This window comes from Canis aureus, chromosome 34, assembly GCF_053574225.1.
Source record: "Canis aureus isolate CA01 chromosome 34, VMU_Caureus_v.1.0, whole genome shotgun sequence".
Classification (NCBI taxonomy): Eukaryota; Metazoa; Chordata; class Mammalia; order Carnivora; family Canidae; genus Canis; species Canis aureus.
The window spans coordinates 21796510-21807745 of NC_135644.1; the positions used below are offsets into that span (position 1 = coordinate 21796510).

At 37.2% G+C, this 11236-nt stretch overlaps 1 pseudogene; it reads left to right on the forward strand.

Moving 5' to 3' along the window:
- The first annotated feature begins 1736 nt into the window (after positions 1-1736).
- On the forward strand, positions 1737-1852 carry LOC144305002 (U6 spliceosomal RNA; annotated as a pseudogene).
- Positions 1853-11236: the final 9384 nt, after the last annotated feature.

Consider the following 11236-nt stretch of genomic DNA (forward strand, 5'->3'; position numbering starts at 1 on the left):
GAGGTTATTTTAAACTTATGACAACAAATTTCAATTTTAGATGAAATAAAAAATTTCCTTAAAACACAATTTACCAAAATAGACACAAGAATTAAGAGAAGTTATGCCCAATGTCTAAGATGATTACATCTAAATACCCTATACTTGACTTTTTATGGAGTCAGTTTTGTCCCACTAGAATGTGAGCTTCACAAGGGCAGAAATTGTAGTTTTTTTTGCTCTCTGTTTTATCTCCAGTACAGAGAACAGTGCCTTGGTTTTTTTGTTTTCTGCGTTTTTTTTTAATAAATAAAGATTTTATGTATTTATTCATGAGAGACACAGAAAGAAGGCAGACACAGGCCAAGGGAGAAGCAGGCTCCTAGCAGGGAGCCTGATGTGGGACTCGATCTCAGAACTCCAGGATCATACCCTGACCCAAAGACAGACACTCAACCACTGAGCCACCCAGGCATCGTGAGAATGGTGCCTTGTAACATAGTAGGTGCTCAATATGTATATTTATTGCATGTATAGAAGCTGTCTTTTGTTGTTGCTGTTTTTGTTTTATTTTTGCTTATATTTCTTTTCTCTCCCTTTTCTCATTCAGTGAATTACTGAATTTAAAGATTTATTTTTTTAAAAGATTTTATTTATTTATTTGACAGACAGAGAGAAAGTACAAGCAGGGGAAGCAGGATAAGCAGGCTCCCTGCTCAGCAGGGGCTCAATCCCAGGGCCCTGGGATCATGACCCAAGATGAAGGCAGATGGTTAACCAACTGAGCCACCCAGGTGCCCCTCAAGAAAGTAATTGAAAGATAAAAGTCAATGCTTGCTCTTGGCTTACTTGATGATATATGTATTCCCTTCATCATCAGAATAGAGTTATTTGAAGCACATCGCACCCAAACCCTGAGCCTTTCTTCCTCATAAGAACTCTCTGGATACAAAAGACTGGAAGACAAACCTAGTAAACAGCAAAGACTCTGGGTTTTCTGTGAACAAATCTTGAGAGGGGAAAGTGAGAGAAAGTGATTAGTTTTCATTTTTTGTGTGTATATTTTTCAATGCTTTCAAATATCCTTTTTATTAATTCTATTTTTTTTTACACAGCTTGATTCAAAGCAGTATATAGTAAGAGAGAGTTAGGAATGCTGCGTGCTCCCCACAATGCCATTTCACAGTCATTACTGAGGACCAGCACCATTCTAACGAGAAATGGGTAGAGGAAATCACAACTCTGTTAGCAGCAAATAGAACTGTGCACAAAGATAGAGAAGAAAAATCCAGTAGTTCACATCTTTGGACAGTAAAGCTGCTAACTGATTAGTTTACGACCGGGAGATGTAAAGCAATGTTCAGATTCCTAGGTTTGCACGCTATTATTATCTATTCTTTTTGGAAATGATTGCAGATGATACCTAGATACCCAATCACCACCTCAGTTACTTTACCTTGACCTTCCAGCCCCCATTAACAACAACAAAATACAATATTTAAAAAATGGAACATTAGGGCATTTGCAAAATTTTTACTGAAGCAGTAAGCCACTATAAGTTAGACTCCTTGCAGAATGGGGTGGGGCAAAAAATATCAGGTCAAATTGATATTCAGGCTGACCTCATCATTTCTAGTCATTTAAAAAGTTCAACTCGTTATCAATTGTGTGCTTATGTCTTTGTCCATATTTCTCTTGTATTATTTTAATGGAATATAGTAGATCCTAGGTACATACATGTTATTTGAAAAAATAGAGTGCTTGCTTTGGCAGCACATACACTAAAAACTGGAATTATACAGAGAAGATTCAGCATTGTCCCTGTGCAAGGATGACATGTAAATTTGTGAAAGAATTTGGAGAAAAAATATTTGACTATTTTAAAGAGGGGCAGCTAAAAATGAGAAAGCAAAAATATTAATATACTTTATAAGTATCAAAACATTCCTGTTATGTGAAGCTTCATTTTTATTTTGAAGGGCTTCCATTTTCTTGCTTATAACCTGGTATGAATATGTGATGAGTCATCAAAATTCTTGTCCTAAAAATAGGTTCTGGTTTTTGTAGGTATGCTTTTTTTTTTTTTTAGGTATGCTTTAAACTTACATGCATTTATGATAATACATGGTTTCATTTTCTCAAAGAAACAGATTCTTTAAAAATACAATACAATTTTACTCAATATATTGATCATCTACCATGTGACAGGCTTTTGTACTTCCTATCATATTTCGAATTTAATAATTTCCTTTTTTTATTAGATACTTCATAACCTCCCAGTTGCCATGCACAGCTGTTTAACACCTGACAAGGTAGAAAATAGGATTACCGTTATCCTAGACTCTCTCATTCAAGGCAGAAACCTTAGCTTATCCCATCTCCCATCCAATGCTTAAAACACTTTTTACAACATCACTAAAATGTAAATCAGTGGAAACAAATCCTCTGATGGTACACTCATGTCCAAGGCAGCCTACTGTATGATTAAATAACTCTTGTCACTACAAAGTTCTTTCCTTTGTGCCTAGAAAAGAATCAAGTTGTCTTTTTTTGTTGTTGTTTGTTTTGTTTTTGCCTGTGTTTCTTTTCTTTCCCCTTTCTCTTCAAGGAGATAGCTCTATCTTTGTGTGACTTTGGGAAAAGGATAAGGCAAAGTAAAACTTAGATATGTTTATGGCTTTGTTTTTCAAAAGCCTAACACTTTAAAGGAATTTAAGTTAAGATCTTGAGGAACAGAAGGGAGAAAGACTTTCCCCCCTACTAAAAGAAGATTTCCCAGGACCTGGGGTAGAAGAGAAGGGAGACAACTCTAGGGCTCCCAAAAGCAGCGACCTGGACCCTACCTCCCATTAGGATGACTGGAGAAACAACCAGATGCCAAGGAGGAACAGCTGAGTGGTCTAGCAGGAGCTAATGCCAGAATCAGCTCCACCCCAGGCCTCTCTGCCTCAGTATGACAAAAAAGCAGACAAGTGTAGCTAAGCTGAATGAGGCACATGTGAACAAGGACTGTCTGTCTCATCAGTTACCTGTAAGATCAATGACTGAAAAGTGTGTAGCCTCCATCACTGACAGAAGGGCAACGCCTAATACCCCACAACTGAATCACAGCTTGTGGTGGGGTGCTTAGACTGATACTCTTTCCCACAACTCAGTAAAACAGAGAGAAAAGAGCAGAAATTGTAACAGGAGATTATGAAAGCATACTCATTTTTGCACACCTGGGCTATGAAATTAAGTTACATACCCTGATGGATTATATTAAACTTCTTCCTGTGACATGATTGTCTTCATTGGATGTAGAATGGAGTTTAAACTTTTGCAACCAAAGCTGATTATCACCACTAGAGAAAACTTTATGAGTTGAGGTACCCTATAACCTTTCTGGTTCTGGGCACTCTGTTCCCTTGAATGCAGCCAGAGTTAGTTGTTCTTTGGCAGCCACATCACAATGATGACCCAAACTACAGATGACTAAAAACCCAAAACTGTTTCATTCATATCACCATTAAATAATAGAGTCTCAGCTAGATTTGTATCAACATTTTGGGTTTAATATTCATTTCTAGTATTCATTTATTCTCCTCATTCTCTTTTTTCTATGGACCTCATGAACAAATAGTTGTGATGTCCATACTCTTCAATTCTTGGCATATTATCATTCTTAATCCCTATAAAACCACTCTTTTGTTTTACTTTAGTTATTAATGTTCCTTTATTTCTGGATTCTCACTCCCATGTTCCTTGACAGGCACCTATTCCAGTATGTATAATATAAATTCTTAGGTAGGTATAGATCCTTGACAACTATGTCAATTCATTTGTATATGGGTTTGTGTGAGGTGTTTTCCTATCCATATATTTTCTACATATGGCATCATGTAACCTTACAAATTCTAATGTGTTAGACCCTCTGATTTGAGGGGTTCCTGAATTGGTGTGAGGTACAGTAGCTATCCCACTTTACTTGATGTATCTAAAAGCTGCCAAATGGGCTTTGTGGTGTACCATTGAAGATCTGTCCAAAGTTTAGTATAAATACATTAATTCTCGTCCCTTGAGTTTGTGTGAGCTGTTAGTTATAAATCCACTTAAACTTATCATCATCTACTCCATGTTAAACGCAATATCATTGGCTTCTGGGCATTTCTAAGGTCCTCCATTATGTCTATGTAGAGAAATTAGAACACACAAGAAAGGAACTTATTTGTAGAAAACAGGAGTTGTGAAGGCAGCTTTCTTGGTTGTCTGTCATTGCTTTGAGGGTGAGTCCTACGTGGGTTCCCAAAAGACTACTTCATGTCTGGGATGCCTGGGTGGCTCAGCAGTTGGGTGCCTGCCTTCGGCTCACATCGTGATCCGGGATCAAGTCCCACAATAGGCTCCCTGCAAGGAGCCTGCTTCTCCCTCTGCCTGTGTCTCTGCCTCTCTCTCAGTCTGCGTCTCTCATGAATAAATAAATAAATATTTAAAAAAAAGACTACTTCATGTATCACGCAAGTAGGAAATCCCTTTTATTTAATCATCTAAAATATCTTTCCTGCTTAAGACATATGTTGGATGGCACAGGATCCACGAAGACTGTGTGCATAGAGCAACAAATGGAACGTCCCTCTATTTCCCTGCCCACCCCAAGAAGCTTGTCCGCTAGAGTAACTTGATAATACCAAAGAGAATGCCAGTTTAATTGGTCCTTTCTCTGTTCTAGGACATCATATCTTTGACCAATTCCTTTCTTTTGCTTTTCTTGCATTAAAATTGGCCATGAGACACTATTGAACTCAAGGTTTTCCTAGTTAACCTTCTCGCATCCCCATCCTCAAATGCACACTCATACACACCAACACCAACAGGGTAACAGCCCCTGGATCTTCAAACTTCTCAGCAGCTAACTCTCTACCATTATCCTATTAATCACCCAGGTATTTAAACAACCACCCAAAGGGGAAACACCTAGTCAACACCATGGGACAAAAGATAGAAACCCTCAGAAGCATTTTGGATATCCCCACCCCCAACCCCGCCACTCCAGTCTGAGCAGGGCTTACCAGGTCTTACTATGGGGGTGAGGTGGGGGGTTGGGGTGGGGGACAGACTCTGTGCTGTCCCATGTCATCTACATCCTGATATTGATGAGGACATGCTACTTACAAAAGTAGAACCAATTCAACGGAAGACAGTGAATGCAAAAATGTTTACATTGGTAAATGCAGACATTTATCATTGTACACTGGAAAATAATTTGAAACAACTGCAAAGAGCATTTTCCTAAAAGTTCCCTATGAACACCGCAAAGAGATTTTCTGGGATATTGCATCTAATAATTGTCAAATGACTAAACATAATGAGGCTCTGAGTCAGGAAATGTCACACTTTCCCTTTTAATCTGCCCCTCTTTATATGCAAGACTGGATCATTGGCCCCTAACCTGGCTGTGGCCCTTGGGACTTTACCTGTGGCCCAGGATGGAGCCTATGGCTATCGTCCCAGCTGGGGCTCTGATCTTGCCTCAGGCCTCCTGGCTTCAAGCCTGAACTCTGCCCTGTTCTTGCCCTGCAGGTCTTTTGGCATTCCTGGGCTGACTCTGGAAAGAGTCCAGGTTTTCCCTGTTCTGTGGGACACTACGGAGGCCAGGTTCTTTCTTTCCAGCTGCTAACGTTTTTTTGAGAATTCCATGAAATAGTTTCATTTTTTCCTCTTGCTATTTAATTTCTGGGAACTAAAAAATCATTCACGCATTTATTTACTCAATCAAGCAAATATTTAGTGAGCAAATTCAATGGTCCCAACACTGTCAGTCACATGGGCAGAACATGCCTTAGCAGAACATATGGGGTTTTTTTTTTTTTTCCAAATTAGCTTTTTATAGACTAAAAATTGAGTTTGTGTTCCTTTAAAAATAATTTTAAACTGCAAAGTCTAAAATAAAAAGTAAAAATGTTTTAACAACTGCTTTCATGCCTCCACTATGATCCTACTCTCCAGTAAAAGAAGTTAATGATATTAAGAAATGTACATAGACCTTGTTTTCTGTTTTTTTTTAATTTTATTTTTATTTTTTTTGCGACATGTGGATAGAATTTGTTCCTGTGAAATATTTACAAAAGAAAGTTCAGGAGTCAGGGAGTGACATATCTCACATGGGGACAAAGAATAGAAATCACAGTGTTATTTCATTTTTAATTAAAACTACTCTTTTCTCCCCACCTCACGCCAAACCCGATCGATAGAATCCAAAACTACATTTCTCATTAGAAAGTGATGAGATCAGGAGAAGGTTGAATGAAAGAGGTTTGTTATGCTTCCATTTTTAGCTAAGATAGGTAAAAGAGGGTTGGTTCGAGTTTACTTCATGAATGCTTACACGTTTTACTTTGCCTTCGGTGTTAAAAGTTCAAAGAAAAACTAACTAATGAAAGTCACAAAGACTCATAGGGATTGGATGGGATTTCTCTATGGGACAATGGTCACCCCTCCCACCCATGGAGCAGCACACGCCAGATCTGTGTGACAGCATCTTTTATTTTAGAACAACACTGAGTTTTGCTCAAGTGGCTTATTTAATAGGAACAAGTTCACTTGTCAATACGTGACAGACTCAGATTTAAATTGGTCTTTGCCCTTACTCCCTAACTAGCATGGAATATGAATATTTCCTTTTTTCTTATTTTCCCATGACCCTTCATTGAATGCCCAGTGTGGTGTCCTTTATGAGCAGAGTTGTGCTGGACCTACATTTATTTATTCATTGAATAAATATCTATTGACTACTAACCACGTGTCAGGCACTGTCCCAGGTGCTATCGAGCACTCAGTGACAAACAAGAACAAAAATTCCAGTTGTCATGGAGCTTGCAATTTACAGGGAAGATGGGGAAATAAATAAATAAATAAATATACAGCACTTGGGGTTTACTGGGCACATTGGAGTGGGGGAAAAGCAGGCAAGCATCATGGCAAGTAAGGGTGAGGATATGTAGTAGTAAATACGGTGGTCACATTTGAGCGGAAAGAGACAAGGAAATGAGCCATATAAGTATTTGGAGGAAAGAGTGTTTCAAGCCAAGAGAACAGTTGATGCAAACACTATGGGGTGAGAGCATCTCTGGTTTGTTCAAAGAAAAGCAAGGAGACCAGAGTGGTCAGAAGGCAGAGGTCAAGAGCAGGTAGGGCAGGGTTTGAGGTGAGGGCTAGGGACTCATCTCTGAGGGAGAGGAGATGCCTCTGCAGGCTTTTGAGCAGGAGTGACATAATCCAACAAGTTTTAAAAGGATCAATCTGGTTGCAATGTTGAACACAGACTAGGGGTTTAGGGCTTATTTCTAACGTCCTTCCTAGCACCATGATTCTAAAATCCATACTTTTAAGTCATATCATAGGCACCTAGCTACTTCAACATGAAATACACATAGGACAATGATGTTTTGAGCAGCTTATGATAGATAATGAATATCACAACATTCTAAATGCAAGTCCAAGTATAAAGTAAGTATAGAAAAGTCCGAGACTACCTAACTTCAACAGTGAGAGAGAGAAAATTAAACACACACACAAAAAAATTGAGCAGAATAAGTAATTTTATATTTAAACCATAAAGTTTTATGATTTGTAAGAAAAGAAACCATTTGGAAATGAATACAGTGTGTTATAGCAGGACACACTTAGAAAAAGGAAATGGGAGCAAACTTGGCCCCAGAAATGCTAGTTGGGATGACTTGGGTCAATTTCTTAGCTTCTCTGTGCCTCATTTCCCACACTGAGGAAATAATATCCACAGCACAGCATGTGAAAGATCAAGTGCACTGTGTGGAAAGGACCCAGCATGGACTACATGCTCAATAAATGTTGGTTCCCTTATTCCCTCTTTTGACTTGCCAGCTGTGTCAAATATTGGCATGAGTATTTGACCAGTGGTAGGGAAAAAAAGGCTAAAGAAGAGTTTTTATTAGGTATACTTACTGCAAGCCAAATACTTTAATACGTCATCGAACAAAACAAAGCTCATACAGTGAAAGAAAAAAAAAAAGAAATTTGCATCTGCTTCTAATAAAGACTAAATTGTATGAATAATAATAAAGAAAAAAAGATGGCATGCCTAGGTAAATATCACTGTACCCACGATAATGGATGACAATTTTTTAAATATGAAGGATTTAACAAAATTAAAATAAAAGGGTTTACTTAGATTTTTGAGGACTGGAAGTCCTCAAGTCAGTTATAAAGAATGAAAAAATCCTAGGATCCACAAATTTCAATTGTTATAAACAGAATCTCAAAAACAGATCCTATAAACAGGATCTCAAAAATGAACCCCCTTGAACTTATCTTTGTGTCAGCTGTAAACCTTGAAGTCTTTTATTTTTATTGAAGTATAATTAAAATACAGTGTTATATTAGTTTTAAGTGTGCAGTGTAATGATTCAACATTCTGTATGTCACTCACTCTTTGAAATTCTTAAATAAAAGTAAAAGCAAGACCTCTGGGTGGCTCAATGGTTGAGCACTTTGCCTTTGGCTCAGGTTGTGATCCTGGGGTCCTGGAATTGGGTCCTGTGTCCGGTTCCTTGCAGGGAGACTGCTTCTCCCTCTACCTATGTCTCTGCCTCTCTCTGTGTGTCTCGCATGAATAAATAAATAAAATCTTTTTAAAAAATATTTTAAAGGAAAAGCAAGCAAATTTTAAAATTATCTGACAGCAATCCATAAATATTAATGACTTAATATGATCATTAATATAGGTGCTATACAGGTCACTAGTAGGTCGTTTCCCTCTTCTCTTTTTATATGTTTGTTATTAAAGTTTTCTAATAAAATAACAAGGGTTCCATATGTTGAGAGGTGACATCTGGAGAAATCAGTTTAGTTTCAATTGAACTGGCTTCTTTCAAACCTTGCAACATCTTTGTCAGATATACCAATAAGTCATTATTTTTCAAAAATGACACCGACATCTATGTATGGTGGCATATCCTATCCTCTTGGTTCCAAAAAGGAGCTAGTACAGATGGAAGGGATAGACCAATACACAGAAGCTTGTGGTCAACGCTAAATAAAACTAATTTGACAAAGAAAAAAAATGGTAAGAAGAGAAAAACATCTCATCTGTTTTCTAGGCTCTAGAAGATTTATAACGACGTATTCCTAAATTCTGCTGAAAAGTTTTAGAAATTATGCAAAACACCATATAAATATTGGAATTCTTTGTTGGAAGAATACAAACAATGGATACGCTGCTGGATGAATATAAAATGCAAGTCTTGTAAATGAGAAGGCTGTCAAATGAGAAGAAAATTGTCACATATCAGAAAACCTACTGGACTTAAAATATTAAATATGATGAGTGAATAAACATTAGTTTTCTTGTTCCCCAGTTCTTCTCTTAGACAAGAACACTTTCTTCACAAGAGCACACAAAATGCATCCTCCAGTTAACTCATTTTCACACTATCTGGGAAATGTGTGGGAGAACCAAAAAAAAAAAAAAAAAAGGATCCTGTGATTAGATTAGTGAGAGGGGGAAATCTGATTCATCCATAAAATGATGGAAGCTATATTTGTTCTAATGATGCATCTAAGATTGCATTTCCAGTTGCCTGATTTTAGTTGGCACTTTTGGCGCCTATCTAGAAAATAAATAAAATTCTTGAGCTGAAAGAATCATTTTTTTCTGACCTTAATCTTGAAATTGAGAAACTTTTTAAACTATTAAGTGGGGTGAAGGAAGGGGCATTGACGGGACGGTGGGGGGAAAGAGTCAAAAATGAAATATGCAGTGAACATGGAAGAGGTGAGGCTCGGAAAAGACTGAGTGGGGATTACAGGGTTTGTAACAGGAACCCTTGTGTATGAACACTGAAACATGGTAATCCAGATGTGGTCATGCAGGAGATCTGCTGGTGCACACTATCTAGGCTGACTCATTTTTCTTACTTACCTTTATATATTTAGCTGGCCCAGTATGACTTGTTGAAGGTTCCTAATAGATCATGGTGTTATTAAACTCTCTATTCTGGTATGTTCTTTAACTTCTTTCTCCCTTTTCTCTTGCTGAACCAGTGAATCAAATCACCTTTGCTATAGTTACTGAGAGTTTACAACAGGATACAAATTTGAGTGTAGTTGAAATTTATCATATGATAAATAAAATAATATTCCAGTTACATCTCATTCCTGTATTGAATTTTTGTCTGTATTATTAAAATGGCAACTGGTGTAAGCATAGGAATGTTGTTTCAAAGTAGATGAAATGTCTGCTCTGGATCATTGAGCGCTAGCGCTCAAAGCATGTATTCAAACACGGTCCATCTTACCCCCAAAGATCAGTGATATAGAGTTTATAAAAATAATATTCAATTTAGGTTTAACATTAATAGCACCTTATTATAACCACATGGATTTTGAACAGTTCAGATGACAGAGGCTGGTCTGGTATTTGGTAATTATTCCAGGTGTGCCAATGACAAGAATGCATATAAAACATGATGAGTCTTCTCATTTTAGTGAGGAATATTTAACAACTCTGAAATTCTTGCGTAAAATGAAATGTCTGATTTTACCTAAATATATGGTACTTCTTTCTTCTTTTGGTCTCAGTGAAGTGTCATATACAGATTACATCTAAATGTGACCAAATGCTGAAACAAAATGTGAAGTCTAGATTCTTTTAGTTTTCACTTTCCTTATGAATTTTGGCTGCAATAAACTATGCTCATATAAAAATTTCTGAATAACTTTGTTCTATATATTTAGTCATATCAGATAATTTACTGAGAGAACTGAGTCGACTTTACGATGCTCTAATTCACCATTGACATTAAACTGGGCAAATTGAAAAGTCAAATTTGATTCTTTTGTGGTTGATTTGGTCAAGGAAAGAGCCTAGAAAGGAAGGAGCTATAGCAATAAACAGGCTGTTAAATAACTCCACCCTGTATAGTGGGCAAGGAAGCAAACATAACTTAGGAAAAAATTCCCACCTCGACTTTTGCAAATGTCAGTCAACCTTTCTGACACTCAGTTCTCTCATCTGGAAATGGGGATACTAATGACCACTTCATTTGATTGCTGTAAAAATTTAACTGAGATAATATAGAACATTTAGTGTACAGCCTGGTAGCTGTGAGCCTTTAATGAATGTTTCTTTTCTATTTACCCTCTTTTGTATTAAAGAAACAAAGTCCATATTTTTCAAAGCCTTGTACATGTTAAATATCAACTTTTCCTTAATGATTAAATCCCTGTTGATCTTTTATACCAT